The following is a 20,939-nucleotide window of genomic DNA, read 5'->3' as shown; positions in this document are numbered from 1 at the left end:
GCATTGGTGAATATGAAACATTTTAACTACAGTGTTTTTCTTTCATTTTCCCTGACTGCAGTCATCAAATGTAACATCGGTGAGGCAAAGCTGACCGCTTTTTGTGAAAATGCACTTTGAAGCGTAAGCTTGATAACTTGTGGTTAAAGCACCACTCAGCGGTCAAAAGCTGCAAATGCACTTTGCAGACACGGTGGCGGCGGCATCTATGGCGGTAAAAAAAGCACGGTCTGATTATCCACTTACTGTAAATCGTTATATTTTAATTGTATTACATTTCAAAATACTGGTTACATTTACGTTTTAATAATGTTTCATTAGCTAAAATGTTTGATAATAAATTTGTATTAAATGCAAAACCCAGAAAAAAATTAAAACAGAAAACTTGTTAAAAATAATTAGTAATTTAAAAAGTCCCTAAATGAAAAGGTCACTTTTTGTGTTCGTATGGGGGGAGATGGGATATTTTTTAACACCGATTAGAATCATCTGCTCTAAATGAGGTGAGATCAGATACTTCAGCGGCCCAACATGGGCACAGCAGCAACTGCAATTATGAAACGTGTAAAAAAAACATGCCACTAACCACACACGCACTCTCTCTCTCTCACACACCACACACACACTATAATTACTATATAGATGGTGAAAGTGACGTGGGCATACAGCCAAGTATGTGTGACCCCACACATACTCCAGAATTTGTGGTTGAACACTGCATTTAACCCATCCAAGTGCCACACACACACAGAGGTGAAGTGAACACACACACCGGAACAAAACCGGGCAGTGAACACACACCCGGAGCAGTGAACACACACACACCGGGCACACACACCGTGAACACACACCACACCCGGAGCAGTGGTGTATCATTTATGCTGCGGCGCCCGGAAGCAGTGGGTACAGTTGGGGGTTCAGGTGTCTTGCTCAAGGGACACCTCGTAAGTGGTATTAACGGCCCGAGATTCGAAACCCACAACTTAGGTTCAAACTCTCTAACACTAGGCCACGAACTTCCCCCATATATATGTAATGTTTAATATACAGTAAACAACGATGTCATTGTACTATTGTTGATATTATGCATATTGATTTTTGTCATATATTTTTTTTTTCTTTTTTTTCATTAAGAGTAATACTGTATCACCAGCATTAGTTTTGTTCCAAGAATAGGAACGATCTGACTGTTAAAGATCATGTAAGCGCTACAGATGCGAGATTATCTGGCAGGTAAAGAGACACTCTCACTCTTTCTACTGTCTCTTTGCAGTTGATGTAGAAATAGTCGTTAATTCTTACTTCTTTCGTTAAAATATGGTAACAAAATGTTCCAGTTCAATATAATACCATGTTGAAACGAACTGGCACAGTCTAATTTGATTCAATTTAACTCTAATTGTTCTGGCCCAGGGCCTTCAAACAACTGTCTGATGTTGGCCCTTCATATTAGCAGTTAGGACACTCTGATCTAGATGAGCTAAAATGATCATATGTGTCCCATCACCTCCATCAGGTGAGTTAACAGAGCAGTTTGTTTGAGTTGCAAACACTTTTCGTTTAGAGCATCATCAGATGGAGCAGCTCAAGCGCTTCAAACACACTGGAGACATTACAAACAACAAAACTTAGATCTGAATTCATAAAAAAACAACAACATTGGCATTGAAATGAACAGTCAACTTAATTTGGACTATTTGAAACGCGGCACGGAATGAAGGACTTGCTGTCTGCCTCAAACAGCGTACTACTAACATTTTGACTGTGTTTGTAAAAAAGCTCTCAGACCGCAGACGGTTGATTATTAGACTATTCCTGCAACACCATAAACATGCGAGAGACTCGTACGTGGATAGGACTAATGAAAGGCTGTAAATTGTTTTGTTGTTCTTTTGCATGTAAATAACCTTTTTTGTCACAGTTTCTCCACTAAATGTGATTATGGTAAGAGATGTTAATAAAAATAATACATGTAACTGCAGCTTAACACCACCACAAAGCATTTTCTCACACTTGTCAGAGTGAAAAAAACGCCTGAGATTCACGACCGGAACGCGTTTGGTGGATCAGCGGACGTCGGCAGTTCAGAATTACTCTTGAGAGTCTCAAAAACCCAAATATCTGTACTTTTATGTATATTAAAAATAGTGTTCAAAAAGCCAAATTGTTTTCCAACCACACCATTCATTTGGGAAACGCTTGTTACCAACGTCACAATGCAAAAAAAATTCTCCTATTGCAGAGAAGGCAGTGGCGCTGGTGAATTCATTCGCTGAGATTGACCCACAATCACCAGCACATAAAACACATAAGCGCCATCAGGCCTAAAGCTACAGAAACGAACTCCGACTTCCTTTTAAATGCAATTCCATCTGAGCTTTTCAGAAAAACACACGGGAACGTAAAAAACCACAGCAAGGGAAAAATTTGTTTTGTCTGTTACTGGACATTACTGAAAAATGTTACTGGAAAAAAAAGAAAGAGTTGTGACGGTGTGTGAATCTAACATTGATCGCACAAGATCGCTACCAGAGTCCGGTTTTTACCTTGCTCTGAGAGGAAAGAGAGAAATGGCTTTAAGTTAATGGTCCTGGAGTACAGGTCACTCTGGGCTTCAGTTTATGACGTCCACTTACTGTAAATCGTTATATTTAATTTTATTACATTTCAAATACTGGTTTTACATTTAATAATGTTTCATTAGTTAAAATGTTTGATAATAAATTTGTATTAAATACAAAACCCAAAAAAAAAAAAAAAAATAAAAACATGAACTTGTTAAAAATAATTAGTAATTTAAAAAGTCCCTAAATGAAAAGGTCACTTTTTGTGTTCGTATGGGGGGAGATGGGATATTTTTTAACACCGGTTAGAATCATCTGCTCTAAATGAGGCAACATCAGAAAATCAACAACTGCAATTATGAAACGTGTAAAAAAAACATGCCACTAACCACACACGCACTCTCTCTCTCTCACACACACACAGACACACAATCACTATATAAGTGAAAGTGACGTGGCATACAGCCAAGTATGGTGACCCATACTCAGAATTTGTGCTCTCCATTTAACCCATCCAAAGTGCACACACACAGCAGTGAACACACACACACCGTGAACACACACCCGGAGCAGTGAACACACACACACACACACACACACACCCGGAGCAGTGTGTATCATTTATGCTGCGGCGCCCGGGGAGCAGTTGGGGGTTCGGTGCCTTGCTCAAGGACACCTCGGTAGTGGTATTACCGGCCCGAGACTCGAACCCACAACCTTAGGTCAAACTCTCTAACCACTAGGCCACGACTTCCCCCATATATATGTTTATGTTTAATATACAGTAAACAACGATGTCATTGTACTATTGTTGATATTATGCATATTGATTTTTGTCATATATTTTTTTTTTCTTTTTTTTCATTAAGAGTAATACTGTATCACCAGCATTAGTTTTGTTCCAAGAATAGGAACGATCTGATGTTAAAGATCAATGTAAGCGCTACAGATGCGAGATTATCTGCAGGTAAAGAGACACTCTCACTCTTTCTCTACTGTCTCTTTGCAGTTGCTGTAGAAATAGTCGTTAATTCTTACTTCTTTAAAATATGGTAACAAATGTCAGTTTAATATAATACAATGTTGAAACGACTGGCACAGTCAATTTGATTCAATTTAACTCTAATTGTTCTGGCCCATGGCCTTCAAACAGGTCTGATTTTGGCCCTTCATATTAGCAGTTAGGACACGTCTGATCTAGATGATCTAAAATGATCATATGTGTCCCATCACCTCCATCAGGTGAGTTAACAGAGCAGTTTGTTTGAGTTGCAAACACTTCGTTTAGAGCATCATCAGATGGAGCAGCTCAAGCGCTTCAAACACACTGGAGACATTACAACACAAAAAACTTAGATCTGAATTCATAAAAAAACAACAACATTGCATTGAATTTCAGTCCACTTAATTTGGACTATTTGAAACGCGGCAGGAATGAAGGACTTGCTGTCTGTCCTCAAACAGCGTATCTAACATTTACTGTGTTTGTAAAAAAGCTCTCAGACCGCAGACGTGTTGATTATTAGACTATTCCTGCAACACCATAAACATGCGAGAGACTCGTGGAAGGACTAATGACAGGCTGTAAATTGTTTTGTTTTCTTTTGCATGTAAATAACCTTTTTTCACAGTTTGCACTAAATGTGATTATGGTAAGAGATGTTAATAAAAATAATACATGTAACTGCAGCTTAACACCAACACAAAGCGTTTTCTCACACTTGTCAGAGTGAAAAACGCCTGAGATTCACGACCGGAACGCGTTTGTGGATCAGCGACATACGCAGAATTACTTCTGAGAGTCTCAAAAACACAAATATCTGTACTTTTATTATTATTAAAAATAGTGTTCAAAAAGCCAAATTGTTTTCCAACACACCATTCATTTGGGAAACGCTTGTTACCAACGTCACAATGCAAAAAAGTCTCCTATTGCCGAGAAGGCAGTGGCGCTGGTGAATTCATTCGCTGAGATTGACCCACAATCACCAGCACAATAAAACACAGCGCCATCAGGCCTAAAGCTACAGAAGAACTCCGACTTCCTTTAAATGCAATTCATCTGAGCTTTTCAGAAAACACACTGGAACGTAAAAAACCACAGCAAGGGAAAATTTGTTTCTGCTCACTGGACATTACTGAAAAATGTTACTGGAAAAAAGAAGAGTGTGACGGTGTGTGAATCTAACATTGATCGCACAAGATCTCTACCAGAGTCCGGTTTACTTGCTCTGAGAGGAAAGAGAGAAATGGCTTAAGTTAATGGTCTGGATTACAGGTCGCTCTGGGCTTCAGTTTATGACGGCCTCTAAGACTCTGTCATCTAGAGCAAAGCCACGCCTCTGTGGGCATGTCTTAGGTGAGGCCACGCCCTCCATCACCTGATTGGACGACATAATCTCAGCGTAATGAATCCCTCAGCTGTCTGTCTGATCGACACAGAGAGCAGGACGACACACTAACAACAGTGTCTCCATCTCACTCTCCTGACTCTGATATAACTCTGATATACTGTATCTGCATGTGAGTGTTTAAGGTTGGAGGGCAGATGATCCCGCTGTGATCTGTGCGATTCGCTCTACATCTGCTGTTTCTCTCTTCACTTTGATTCCATTTCCAGCTCATCCGGCCGTTCCTCATAACACTTTCTCGTCGTCTTCCTCTCTGCTCCCTCTAACTTTTCTTTTCTCGCCTATATTCTCACCTCGCTCGCTCTCAGCTTTAGTTTCAGTGTAAGTGTCTTTACTGGCATTACCAAAACTGTTCATTCTGCAGCTTATCTGCACACAATAAGAATAATGGTTGGCATCCTTGAAATATTTGTGATTCCAATTCTGCTTATCAATGCCAATCCTTAACAATTACCAGTTTATATTTAAGGTATATATAAAAAATAATAATAATCAAAATGTTAAAAAAAATAAAAAAAATTAAAATTAAAACACTAGATAGTTTTATCCTATTTAAAGTTACAAAACTAGCAAGACAATGAGAGGAAGCAACATATACAGTGGGTACGGAAAGTATTCAGACCCCCTTAAATTTTTCACTCTTTGTTATATTGCAGCCATTTGCTAAAATCATTTTAAGTTCATTTTTTTTCCTCATTAATGTACACACAGCACCCCATATTGACAGAAAAACACAGAATTGTTGACATTTTTGCAGATTTATTAAAAAAGAAAAAATACTGAAATATCACATGGTCCTAAGTATTCAGACCCTTTGCTGTGACACTCATATATTTAACTCAGGTGCTGTCCATTTCTTCTGATCATCCTTGAGATGGTTCTACACCTTCATTTGAGTCCAGCTGTGTTTGATTATACTGATTGGACTTGATTAGGAAAGCCACACACCTGTCTATATAAGACCTTACAGCTCACAGTGCATCTCAGAGCAAATGAGAATCATGAGGTCAAAGGAGCTGCCTGAAGAGCTAAGAGACAGAACTGTGGCAAGACACAGATCTGGCCAAGGTTACAAAAAAATATTCTGCTGCACTTAAGGTTCCTAAGAGCAAAGAGGTCTCCATAATCCTTAAATGGATTAAACTCAAAGACCACAGCTCCAGAGATGCAGTCGGGAGATGTGAGAATGTTAACCATCCCTGCAGCCCTCCACCAGTCGGGGCTTTATGGCAGAGTGGCCCGACGGAAGCTTCTCCTCAGTGCAAGACACATGAAAGACCGCATGGAGTTTTGCTAAAAAACAGATAAATAACATTCTTTGGTCTCATGAGACCAAAATAGAACATTTGGGCCTTAATTCTAAGCGGTATGTGTGGAGAAAACCAGGCACTGCTCATCACCTGTCCAATACAGTCCCAACAGTGAAGCATGGTGGTGGCAGCATCATGCTGGGGGTGTTTTTCTTTCAGCTGCAGGGGACAGGACGACTGGTTGCAATCGAGGGAAAGATGAATGCGGCCAAGTACAGGGATATCCTGGACGAAAACCTTCTCCAGAGTGCTCAGGACCTCAGACTGGGCCGGAGGTTCACCTTCCAACAAGACAATGATCCTAAAGCACACAGCTAAAATAACGAAGGAGTGGCTTCACAACAACTCCGTGACTGTTCTTGAATGGCCCAGCCAGAGCCCTGACTTAAACCCAATTGAGCATCTCTGGAGAGACCTGAAAATGGCTGTCCACCAACGTTTACCATCCAACCTGACAGAACTGCAGAGGATCTGCAAGGAGGAATGGCAGAGGATCCCCAAATCCAGGTGTGAAAAACTTGTTGCATCTTTCCCAAAAAGACTCATGGCTGTATTAGATCAAAAGGGTGCTTCTACTAAATACTGAGCAAAGGGTCTGAATACTTAGGACCATGTGATATTTCAGTTTTTCTTTTTTAATAAATGTGCAAAAATGTCAACACTTCTGTGTTTTTCTGTCAATATGGGGTGCTGTGTGTACATTAATGAGGGAAAAAATTAACTTAAATGATTTTAGCAAATGGCTGCAATATAACACAGAGTTAAAAATTTAAGGGGGTCTGAATACTTTCCGTACCCACTGTACCACAGATAATGCAAGAAATGCACATTAAAGAGGATAAGAAACATCTGCATCAGCGCTCCTGACATTAAACTGAATGAGAATATAATATATTTATTGCTTTGGCAACAATGTGATATGTTCCACAGTCATGCCAATAAAGTTCATTTGAATTGAATTGAATTTAACTGAATTGAAAGACAGACAGAGACAGACAGACAGACGGGCTTGTGTCGTGAAATTAAGCATCGTAACAGATCATTTGTACCTGAAGTCACTTTAACACACAAACTGAATGCCAGCAAACACAGTCTCTCTTTTTCTCTCTGTCTGTCTGTAATAGTGTTTCTGTTCCTCCTCATTTAACTTGCAAAATAAATGTACTTTCCTATCGTAGCGTGTCTGCTGTGCTCTGGAGGACAGTATACCCAGAATAAAACACAAAGGAAATAACATAGTGAAACACAGACAGAGAAAAGAGATGAGATGAGTTTCAAATGCTGTCATTACAGTGGTTTAATGAAAGGATCAGGAGCTGAAGGAGCGATTAAAGTCTCCGGACCGCTTTTATTCTCCAGTCGCTTGCTGCAGAGCTGCACGGCTGCTTTCAAATGCAAATATGTACAAAGCACCTAAAACAGGACATCTGAACCCCAGAGAAGAACCAAATGTCAAATGTGCTTAAAGTCAGCCGCGCAGCAAACGAACACACACTGATTAAACGCTCAAGAGTCTGACTGAAGCTAAATACACGACCCTCACGCTTGCCGTACATGTTAAACACACTAACGATGCAATGAGACAGAGAAACGAATCCAATCCAACAATGACTGCACATCTCAGGAACATCGCTCTCTGAACACAACATGCACTGCTTTCTAACCCTAAGAAAACACGGTGACAGACTCTCAGAGATCAGTGACACATCAAACACTGAAGCTCAGCTTAGAGATGGACAACTCAGAGCTGCACTTTCTGACACAACACACAACACACTAGATCAGATTCAGCACACAACTGAACACATTCTAGATCTGTCAAACAGTGAAGCTGCATTGCATGTGTCTGTTTGTCTGTCACAATATGAGAGACAGCGAGTGATTCCATCCCCGTCTGTGTCTCCAGCACAGTTTATTAATTTACATTTACATTTAGTCATTTTGCAGACACTTTTATCCAAAGTGACATACAATTGGAGGTTACATAAAGCGAATCCTCTTAAAGAGGCAAAAAGACACATGAAGTGCTTGTAATACCAAGTTTTAGACATTGTTCAAATAAGTACAAGCTAGGAAGAGAAGGAATAAATAAAGAGAAAGTTGGTTTTGTTGTTTTTTTTTTAATGTTTTTTATGATGAAGTCAAGTAGTATTGTAAGAGATGAGTATTTAGCTGTCCCTTGAAAACTGTCAGTGATTCCGCATTCTGGATGGGGTGGGAAGATCATTCCACCAGCCAGGAATGGTGAACGAGAATGTTCTGGAAAGTGATTCGAGCCTCTCTGTGATGGTATCACGAGGCATTGCTCACTAGCAGATCTCAGACTTCTGGAGGGGATGTAGATTCGTATTAGTGAGTGGAAGTAGGCGGGTGCTGAGCCTGTGGCTGTTCTATATGCAGGCATCAATGTCTTGAACTTGATGCGAGCCGCAACCGTCAGCCAGTTCAAGGAGATGAAGAGAGGTGTAACATGGGCTCTTTTGGGCTCGTTGAAGACCAGTCATGCCGCTGCATTCTGAATCATTTGTAGAGGTTTGATTGTGCTTGATGGAAGTCCAGCCAGAAGAGCATTGCTGTAGTCCAGCCTAGAAATGACCAGGGCCTGGACAAGAAGTTGTGGAGCATGCTCCGTTAGAAAGAGCCTGATCTTTCTGATGTTGTGCAATGCAAACCTGCAAGATCGAGCAGTCTTTGCAATGTGGTCTTTGAAGGTCAGCTGGTCATTAAAGATTACACCAAGATTTCTGACTGAAGTTGATAGGGTAAGAACCTAGCTGGATGGTGAAATCATACTGTAGAGTTGGAGTGGCAGGGAACACAAGAAGCTCAGTCTTTGTCAGGTTGAGCTGTAGAGATATTCTTTCATCCATGCCGAGATGTCCACCAGGCAGCCTGAGATCTGTGTAGCTACTGTTTTTTCATCTGGTTGAAATGAAAGATAGAGCTGTGTGTCATCAGCATAGAAATGGTAGGAGAAGCCATGTGCCTGTATGATGGGACCCAGTGATCAAGTGTTCAAGAACTGATCCCTGAGGAACCCCAGTGACAAGTTGATGTGCTTTGGATACCTCCCCTCCCCAAGACACCCTGAGATAGGATTCAAACCAGTGAAGTGGAATCCCTGTGATGCCCAGTGATGAGAGCAGACAGGAGGATCTGATGATTGACAGTGTCAAAAGCAGCTGATAGATCCAGCAGAATAAGAACTGATGATTTGGAATCAGCTTTTGCAATCCGCAGGGCTTCTGTCACTGACTGAAGCGCAGTCTCAGTTGATTGGCCACTCCTGAAACCTGACTGGTTAACGTCCAGTTTGTTGTTCTGTGAGAGAAACATTGATAACTGGTTGAAAACAACTCTTTCGAGGGTTTTCGCTATGAATGGAAAGAGAGAGACAGGTCTGTAACTGTCTATAAGTGAAGTGTTTCTTGAGCAGTGGGGTTACCCGAGCCTGCTTGAATGCAGTGGGGAAGGTGCCTGTGAGGAGAGATGTGATGATAATGTGTGTGAGTGCTGGTAAGAGTGTAGGAGAGATCGCTTGGAGGAGGTGTCTGGGGAATGCACTTACACACATGTAATTCACTATTATAATTACTTTTATTTACTTTAACTTGATTTACTTCATCCAATGCATTCTTCAGTGCCAGCTACTTCACACTTCCGTGCCAATAACAATGTCTTTTTTCCGCTTTGTTATTTCATACTGTTATCTTCAGGCATGTTTTAATTGCACACAGTAACAGAAATGTTTGAAAATATGAACATAAAATTATTTGTCATGCCAATAAATTACCCTAAAGTCATGATCAAACTGAAGTAGCAGCAGACCAAAATGTCAGTATTCGGTACCAATAACAGTGAAAATCCATGGTTCTCAGTACCAATTTTGATACACAAAAACATGCTAATTAAAAAGTTTGACTATACTTTCATTTAATTCAAACTGTGTACATATTTAATTGTAAAGGGCTTTTGAATTTTAAAGCCAAGAATAACAACAAAGTTAGCTTAAAAAAAAAAAAAAGAGAACTGCTTTTCTGACTGATATGACACAAACAATGTTAACCATTTTACAATCTCTAACACGCATATTTTAGATTCACAATTCATTTAAAAGCACATGGTGTGTAAAAATAGTAAATATCATCATGTCATCCTGTTTTTTTACCCTGATAAAAAGTTATAGGAGCATTAAATAGTTAATAAAGAAACTTCATTCTAATGCTCATTATATTAGCATTGCCCGTGCTTATGCTAACAATTAATTACTCTAACATTACTATAACAGTGTTAATTTCAATCCGACATTCAAATTAAAATATTGAATAATATTCATAACAGAAGCGGTGTTTACCACAGCCTTGCACTCTATATGCAAATTCATCCTCTGCCAGCAGGAGGAGCTTGTAGAGTGGGAGAGGTAAAGGTTTCCCTGGTAACGGCTGTAATCAGGCATTACAGGTAAGATGAAATGAAAATAACATCCATAATTTTCTGAAGACAGTCGGTTTCCTTGATATAGTGATATAAAAACACCAGCACAGGGTTTCGACTTTGACACGTGCAGTGCTCATGTTTATTCAACAAATTCAAAGACTTTTGGAAAATCTATTTGTGGCGGTCAGTTTTGATTATTGTGGTGGGCCGCAAATAAATCAATATATGAGAAACACAATGAAACTTACCTTTTTGAACTCTTTCATTTGATCTGGGTGTCTGTCTTTAAAGTTTTTTGTTAGTTTGTTGTGTTTCCTCCATTTGATGTCGCCCTGTCTCTGAGTTTTTATGAAGAGAGTGCATCTGCGCACCTTTCGGATAGCAAATCAAGAACCGGGTTGACCGGGTACTTTTTAAATTAAATTATACTTAAAAAAAAACGGGTACCGTAACATTTTCATTTTTTTAGTACCGACTTGGTACCGAAGTACCGGGTCTTTTGACAACACTAGTACATACAAGTGGAACTTTGATTAGATTATTCATGTCGTAAATATAGGCTGTTGCTGATTGGATGCTGAGATGTAGGTGTGGTTAAGATCACAGAATGACTGGAGAAATCCTGCATATGTCACCAGAGAGAAGATCCAGTTATCACATTCTGATTAACATAACAAGGTAAAACACATTTCTAAAAAAGGAAACATGCATGGATGAACTGTTCACAATGACTTCTATAGCATGCATTTAAAAATAAATAAATGAATTTTCTATAGGTATAAAACTGATGAACTGAACCAGCGAGAGAGTTGGTTGTTTGATCTGCTGTCATGTATAGCAGTGCAACACAGCAGCTTTCCATGAATAATCATGAGGAACGACTGACTGCCACAGGAACACCCGTCAGACACACACACCTTCCCAGCATGCCGTGCTGACAGACACACACTAGACTGGTAGCATATGAACAGAAAACTAGTATTTGTTCAGGGTCTGCAGTTTGTTCATCTAAACAACCCCTCATCTCTAAAAGTACACACTAAACACAACTAAACACAACACTAAACACAACCCTAATACATATAAATATATTAATCATTTATTTAGCTAGAAATAAATCATTTGTACAATGTTGTGCAATGACTTTGTCTTCTTAACACATTAATGATTTTTTCCTTGAGCATTCCAGAAAGAAAACTGTCTGAATGAATGACTGCAGTGAATCAGACTGGAGAGAGACGAGTGTTTGATGACAGTCTGAGATCTAATCACGCAACTTAACAACGCTATCCACTCATCTATCACACAATCGCTAGCTCACACTCACAATCATACGTCTCTCAACACACAGCAGCTCATGATCTAAACTCCTCCTGTCCTCCCATGACCTTCATATATTATTATATATATTAGGCCTATAAGATCAGCATTAGAACACCATAATAAACAATAATTATCTGCTTGATGAAACTGTTATTTTTATTATTGCAAAGTAAGATGAATGAAGAGTGTGTCTGATTTGTATAAACACAATGGAAAAGGGAAGTTTGGTTTATGACGTTAATTCAGGGTCCAGTGGTAGAAGTGATTTCAGAAATCCCGATTGTGTTTTTATTTATTTATTGTGTTTTATATATTATTTTTATAATTATAAAATAATATATAAAATGATTAATACAGATGTGTGTGTCCTGTGCGGGGTTTTTTTTTTTTTCTAGATAGAGCGTGTCCATTTTACACTAAGCAACCAGTAACACATAATTCATTATTATTGACTTAATTTCACATTTGGGGGTAGTTCTGTATAGTTCGTGGGGGTTGAAATAAAGGTGTGAATCTCATGCTCTTACATATGGAGAATATCTGATGGGCATGTCAAACTTGCAGAGCAGGTTTAGGCAAAGTGTCGGTTTTAGGACAAATGCCTCGTTGGCTTTTATAATTTTGGCAACAGCATACAGACTATTACATATAATATACTATGGTTTTGTTTTCTCTTAGGCGAGATGAGGTGCCTCTGAGAGAGAGACAAATAAACTGGCCGAAAGAGCCAAAGAGATAAAAACTTGTTCTTAATGTGTTTCTTTGTACTATTTTCAGTTTTGCACTGTTTTAATTTTTGCGGCAACGCTGCAGTCGTTTTGGCAATACAAATGCAAAAATATATTGCAGTAATTAGAAACGTCCTGCGACATTAGACCTAATCATTTTTAGTTTCATTGAGCAATTCCACCATTATTGACATGACATTCAGTCAAAACCAGACACATAAATTCTAACAAAATGTATTCATTACCAATATATTGAACCATCTCTTTATGTTTTTCTAAATCCAAACAAAGTCCAGACATCAGAAAAGTATCCGTCTATGAACGTGTTTTATAGGCTATTTTAGATTTGGGAAATAAACATGCATGACGGACTTGACAAAAAAGACCTGAGTTTTTGGGAGACAACATATTTTGTAGACTTTCTGTGATTTACAATGCACAAACCAGAAGCAACAATATCTGCAGAATGGAGAAGGGCTGACCATTCACAAAAAATAAAATAGGCCTATCAATTTTATTTAAATTTTCGTTTTTGTGTTTCAGAGGAAAAATCAATGTTAAGGATGTGTCATCTCTCCTTTACTGACCGTTCTGAAAGCAGAATTTATGCAAAGGCGTATAGAATGCTTTTAAAACTTTAACAGAGATGTCTAGATGATATTTAATAGGTCTACCCCCCACATAAGATTTTTCTAGTTACTAGTAGTACAACCTTCACAGATTACATAATCAGGGAGTATTTGCTTTCATTTCAAATTGGTTCTCTTGAAAGAAGGCATTTCAAGCTTTCTGTAGATATATTTCTCATGCATGTGAGACACCCAAATCTTAAGTTATTTCATTATCAGGAAAAAATTCAAGTGATCTCGAGGGTGACTCCCTGTCATGCATGCGCATTAATAATTTTTCGCACAAACACTTGAATATGAACAGTAATAGAGCACATTTCTTAGGTTACAGTATGGGATCCGCATTAAAAATAAATCTTTACAAGTCTACAAATGAGACAGATGCAGTTATAACTTGTAAATTGAAGGCTATTTGATGTATTAAAGTGATCTAACGGCTGAATGTCTTTCCAAATCCTTGATCATTAGTGGTTCTTGATCAAGATTAAACATGCATGACTCTCATAAACTTGTTTTAATAAATCTCTTTTGCATTAAATAATAAAGATACAAAGCAGGTTAAGTTAAATATCATTGTACAAATAATTATAAAATGCTATACACTTCGAATAAGATTGCAGTTTCACATTTTGCATTTACAAAGTTAATTATTTTTTTGCATGCAATTATACAAAATAAAACCAAACAAGATTTTTAATGAAGATAAAATATGTAGACAAATAAGAATAAATGTTGCACCGTGCAAATCTTGCACTCTGACACTCCTGCATTTAAATGCAGCTGCAAATTATTATTTTTTTTGAGAGTTATATAAATATATAAATGTATAAAAGCAAGTAAAGGTGGCACCCTTTAAAATCACTTAAGTTGTCAATTAATGAAGCTCTTTTTACACCGTGTGAACAAAATCCTTTTTCCCAAGTTGTTATCTGACAAAATAAAGGACAGGTAATGGATAACAAAGTATGTGCCTGTCAAAAATGCATGCTGTTTTATTAAAGGAATTTAAAAAAAAAATAAAAAAAATGTACTTGTGACAAATAAAAGCCTAATATTTAAAAAAATTCAAAAAAAATCAATTAATTATAGCCTAGCCCACTAAAATAGGCTTTCCACTTTTAATGCTCCGATGCAAAGTAAACCACCATTTCTTTAGGATAATATAACAATGTTAAAAGTTTCAAATGTAAACTATGGTGTAATATTGTGCAGCTTAGAGAAAATATAAGCACAGGCTCATTTGGCTTGACATTTATCCTGCTTGAAATCCTTCAGAGAAACACACATAACTTCTTAAGTAGGCTACTAAATTTTCATCTGTGAATATTAAATATTTTAACTAAAGTGTTTTTCTTTAATTTTTGCTTTATTTTCGCTGAACTGCAGGCCGTCAAATGTATCACATCGTGCTGATGAACAAAACTTATGTCTATTTGCAAAAATGTGCTTTGATGTGCTTGTTTGATAACTTGTGGTCAAAGCGCCACTCAGCGGTCAAAGGCTGCAAATGCACTTTGCAGACGCGGCGGCACCCACAGCGGTAGAAAGCACACTCTGGTCGGCCACCTACTGTGTATACAGTATATATATACTATTGTGTTATTATTAAGGCCCAAGAAAGGCACAAAAACATTATAAAGCACCATAGAGTTTCCGTGCACTATATTGCAGGAGTTCCATAGTTTAATGTGAGGTTTAGATGAACATTTAAGTCATTAAATTCAGGTTCTCCTAAACTCTTCTCTCCACTGGGGCTGTCTGTCATCCTCCATTCAGTGTTCAAACTGTGTGTTACATTCGGTTACAGTCAAGACAATAAAAATCTATCCAAGATGATTCACTGTTTCCATTATTATACTTTATCTGTAGATAAAGATCAATGGTTTTCCATAAAAGGAATTTATCTTGCTGGAGTTTAGTGCTGTTTCTAAAGCATGGTGTCAAAACTATTTTTCTGTGGAGTTGAAGTCATTTAATTTCACTAAATATTAAAATATTTTTTATAATGAACTTCCCAAAACTATTTTTCTGTGGAGTTGAAGTCATTTAATTTCTCTAAATATTAAATTCCTACATGGGTCATGCAATGTTAATGTGAGTAGGAACTATTAATTATGGTGTTTGTTCAGATGGGACGCTTATCTGTGTTACGTGCTATGCTTTTGGGGAGTGCGTGAGTTACGTCAGCCTCAGACCGCGAATGGACACTGGCGAGGCAAGACGCACATTTTCCCTTCTCTTCTTCCAGTCATTATTGGTATGTTTGAAAGTACGAATTTGGACAAAATTCATTAAGTGATGTTTCATAAACAAATTTCGGGAGGAGCATGCACGGATAATTAACACGGCCAGTTCATCATTAAGTGATTACACCGTTTACCAATCAGCTCAAGAGGAAACACCTATAAATAATCAAGTACGTCCTACCTTTGTTATCTCTCGATTTTCTGAATCCCTCCGCCACCCCGATCTCGCACCTTCAGCCAAGTTTCTACCCCAGCTCAGGTAGAAGCACTCGGGGGAGCACTTTGGGCTGGGCCGGACTCCGAGCTCAGACCCCTCTCCCGGATCAGCACGGGTGCCCCGGGCTCAAGAGTCTTGCCGGGCTCGGAGCTCTCAGCACGCCAAATACGCATAACCTTTATTTAATTATAAGTAAATGTCAACTCGTGAAATATAAAACAGAATGTGTACTGAGTCAAGTACACAAATGTATTTTTGTGTATTGGTTATCTTATGTGAGTTTTATGCGACTTTTGTCTGATGCACGTGGAGCTAACAAACTCATGGTTTGTGCACAGTGTTTAACGGAAGAAGCTAGCGCAACGGATGTTTCTCTTATCAAGTGTCCCATGTGTTTCAGATCAATAAATAGAACTGCTTCGAAGCTGGCCTGCTGTCTCCAGAGTGAAATCCCTTATGTACAGAATCAGATCTGATACAACAGCACTGAAGTAGAGAGCACTGTGAATCATTCTACATGCGCACAGTGACTGAAATTTAAAACTGTTCAAAGAAAAGAATCTATTGCGCTATGCATCGATATCTTTGCGTTTCGATCTTTTCTATGCAAAGCGCTGCATGTGGTGACTCCATGTTGCTTCAAGCGCATACATATATATATACATATAGTGACGTGACATTCAGCCAAGTATGGTGACCCATACTCAGAATTAGTGCTCTGCATTTAACCCATCCGAAGTGCACACACACAGAGCATGATACATACACACACTGTGAACACACACCCGGAGCAGTGGGCAGCCATTTTATGCTGCGGCGCCCGGGGAGCAGTTGGGGGTTCGATTGCCTTGCTCAAGGGCATAAGTCATGTATTTCAGGTGGAGAGAGAATGTACATGCACTCCCCCCACCCACAATTCCTGCCGGCCCGAGACTCGAACTCACAACCCTTCGATTGGGAGTCCGACTCTCTAACCATTAGGCCACGACTAATTTTTCATTCATGTATTTTACAACAATACAAAGAACAATGTGTTATGTTTTACCAGAGTTAGTCCTACACCTACTTTACTTTTATTTGTTTCTCAATAAATAATGTTTTTTTACTAAATGTTTAGATTTTATAGAATTATTGTGCACTCGCTTCTGAATTATCCACTAAGCTAGTTTATGTACTCGTATCAGATCGATATCGGTATCGTCCGGTACTCAGAATTTCCTGTTATTATTGGTTCTTAAAAAATGGTATTGAGTCAGCCCTAATATATATACATACATGTACACACATAAACATATATATAAAAAATTTTAATAGTATACATAAACACACAAGTATAATTAAAATCACAGTCCATGGCTGCTAGTGTCTGTTCTTGAATGAAGCAGCACGATCAGTCGTTTATTACCAGGAGAATCTTCTGAAGATTCTCAGACAGACGGTGAGAATCACAGATGCTGCAGATACTATAAAGAAGATCCTCTGTGAGAGAGTGTGTGTGTGTGTGTGTGTGTGTGTGTGTACATAATGACCGCACTAGACGCCCAGACGGAGGCTGAGGGCCGATTGAATCTGCTGGGATCGATAAGCGCGAGGTAAATAAGGCCTCCCACTGCGGTCAGGCTGTTTAACGAAGCCCTGTGCTCGTCAGGTGTGTTCAGATAAAGACAACACCAGCCAGCCCAACATCTGTTCTCTGACGGAGGAGATATATTACATACCACTGCCAGAGAGCAGAGAGGTGGAGCGACCAGCAGGAGTCTGCTAAACATCCTCTTATCAGCCAGAAGAACATAACAAACACCAAAAGAGTCATGAGAGAACCACACACTCTCTCTCTCTCTCACACACAGACACACACACACACACACACACCTGATCATCTACTCATGCTTATGAATCATCACTATAGATCAATTCAGACTAGAGTAATCTGTTTCAGGCCCATCAGACTGACTCACTATCATGAAGTACATCAGAGAACATACAGATAGAGAGGGTACAGGCAGACAGAATAAGGCCACTGGTAACTACTCGTGCTGGTTTAACATTTACATTTATGCATTTAGCAGACGCTTTTATCCAAAGCGACTTACAGTGCATTCAGGCTAACATTTTTTACCTAACATGTGTTCCCTGGGAATCAAACCCACAACCTTTTGCACTGCTAACACAATGCTCTACCACTGAGCCACAGGAACCTTTATGGTGTTAACATTTCAAAGCTGGAATGATCTTCTCAAACCCACTCGAAACAGCTTCAGGACACCTGAAAGCACTTCAAACTTCTCAGATTACGAATGTAACCATGGTTCCATGAGTAGGGAACAAGACACTGTGTCCTCTAGGGGTCGCTATGGCGTTCCTTACTCAGGGAACCATGGTTACATTCGTAACCTGAGACGTTCCCTTTCAAGGGAACTTCTAACTGTGTCCTCTAGGGGTCGCTATGAGGAACAGTATACCCACATATATGTGTGTGTGTTCACTGCTGTGTGTGTGCACTTTGGATGGGTTAAATGCAGAGCACAATTCTGAGTATGGGTCACCATACTTGGCTGTATGTCACGTCACTTTCACTTTTCACTTTCATTTTCACTGTTGGGGCCTCAATCCAGGGTAGAGCCCAAGGCTTGGAATCAAGAAAGATTCCTTTAAAGCGATATAGCAAAGAGCCTAGCATTTTATACTAAGTCTTGCCTGTCACACAGGGGCCACTGCTTGCTCCTGTATAAGCTTGCTGAAGGAACTGTCTCAACAGATCTCCAGTAGCAACACCCTGTTTATATAGGTATCTGAGGATACATAGGTGGAGTGGCACCCAAGATGAACGGGGCTTTTACCAACTCAAGAAAGGGCACGAAACAACCGTGCGAAGCCCTCACCATATAGGATTTTAGAAAAAAAGCAGAGCACTAGCATGCAAACTTACCACAGTGTGGATTTCAGAAAGTGCGCAAAGACTTCACGTGCGAACAGAATACACTCATTTATACTGGATCTCTGTACTGCGGCTTTTTGCATGCCGTCGTCTCCTCAGGATGAATCGCTTGTGTTGTCGTGTTCCTCATTCATAAGCTGTTTGGGTAAAAGCAGCTGCTACATTAAATAAATGTCAATGTAATAATGAAGCCTATATGAAGATCTAGAGTCTGTTGAAAAACAAACCATCTGCCAACGCTGTACTAGACTCAATTACCCACAATCCTCAGGGGAGATTCATCTAAATCTAGAGACTGGCACTAACACATCTAGACCCCTGTTCCCCGGGAGAGGGGCTTATCATGCAGATTAGGCTCATTAATATACTACACTGATTTATTTCAGTGCATCTCCATCACAAACAGGTGAGAGGATACTATCAGTCATGGTGTGTGTGTGTGTGTGTGTGTGTGTGTGTGTGTGTGTGTGTGTGTGTGTGTGTGTGTGTGTGTGTGTGTGTGTGTGTGTGTGTGTGTGTGTGTGTGTGTGTGTGCAATTATCTCAGTGATGTATTACTGTCCTAAATGTCCTCCACACTTTGGCGTCTCTGTGAACCGGTGCTGGAGTCTCACCGTGAGGACAAACTGAGCCATTTGAATGCGCTGAAATACGTGTGTGTGTGTGTGTGTGTGTGTGTGTGTGTGTGTGTGTGTGTGTGTGTGTGTGTGTGTGTTTGCTCAACTCCAACGATGGCTGAGAGCTGGTTATATTTATAATATTTACATTAAGAGGCACATTCTGGTTTGACTCGTCCTCGTGTAGATGTTTAACACAGCCATCTGCCGGTAATTTACACCAGAGACATTTGCTCATAAACCTGCTCTAATCCAATCAGCACAAGCGACTGCACATCGTTCGTGTCGTTTAACTGATCACTCTTAATGTGCACCCTTAATCTCTCGCCCTCCTGCTCCACGCAAATCTGATTTTACATCTGTAATTACAGAAAGAGGCCTGAGATCTCACGGCTGACAGGCTGCAAGAGGCACTTCATTTCTGAGGAAAACACACATGAAACCACATTAAACAGTCCCGGCATCATTTCAGGGCTCCGAGCGACTGTAACGCATTTCCATAAACTAACAACAGAGTCATTTCTGCTCGACTAGCGTCAGCAAACAGAACTGCAGAGAGAACATGATCGCTCTCCGCCTGCCGCTGCTCAGACAAACAGAAAACCCAGCAACAGCCACTAGTCTAGCACTCTAACAGGCTCGAGGAGTCAGGTGCCTTTATAAAGGGACGCGAACATAAGACACGTTCTCGAGTTCAAAAGACCAAAATAAGCACATTAATGTTAATAAAAGTATCATGAACTAACACTGAACAAACATTATTACAGCATATACTTATCTAACTTAAAGTTGATTTATAAATACAGTGTTGTTTATAATTGATAGCTAATGGAACTATACATTAGTATATGCAGAAATCAACCAAAATGAAGAAGTGCTGTAAAAGCTGTTCATATTTTAGTTCATGGCACCTAAAGCACAAATTGAAGCTTACTAAACCTATAAATATATATATATGTATATATATTTATAAAAATGTAAATTTAAAAGGATGTGACTCAATCACCACTGAAAAAGTCACACCATCTGTAAAGATGGAGCAGTTTTGTGTCTCTTTTGCAGAGTGCTTTAGGTATCAGTTCAGAGCCTATAGCAAATCATCATTAAACATCACTCTGTGATTGGAGAGGAGAAGTCACCAACACATACCACTGGATCAACATCAATCACAAAAATCACAAACACTACTGCAAGAAATGTGAAAATACATTCAATGGAACTCTATAATACTATACAGTATGTAGTCAAACATACATTACATACAGAAATGGAGCACTAGCACACCTTGATACCTCATCTAACCCTGAGGGGGAAACACTAGACTCCTTTGCTGAAGATTCCCCAGGGAAATAAATCTCTAATGCAGAAACTAATACAGAACTCACACAACGACTGCCGCGAAAGTTTAGCTAGTTTATTCCCACTGTGTCATTCGCAGAAAGTCAGAGCCAATAACTCAAGTTTCTGCCCACAAGCTGCTTTACAGTTTCTCAAACACGTCGACACGGAGTGAAGGAAAC

At 39.3% G+C, this 20,939-nt stretch overlaps 1 protein-coding gene across 1 annotated transcript in view; it reads right to left on the bottom strand.

Annotated features, from left to right (window-relative positions):
• Window positions 1-20,939, bottom strand: part of nrxn2b (neurexin 2b) — a 682,623-nt gene that overhangs the window by 591,427 nt on the left and 70,257 nt on the right. The gene's annotated exons all lie outside the window — the stretch shown is intronic.

Source organism: Cyprinus carpio, chromosome B7 (genome assembly GCF_018340385.1).
Source record: "Cyprinus carpio isolate SPL01 chromosome B7, ASM1834038v1, whole genome shotgun sequence".
NCBI lineage: Eukaryota > Metazoa > Chordata > Actinopteri > Cypriniformes > Cyprinidae > Cyprinus > Cyprinus carpio.
This window is presented reverse-complemented; position numbering and strand designations above follow the sequence as displayed.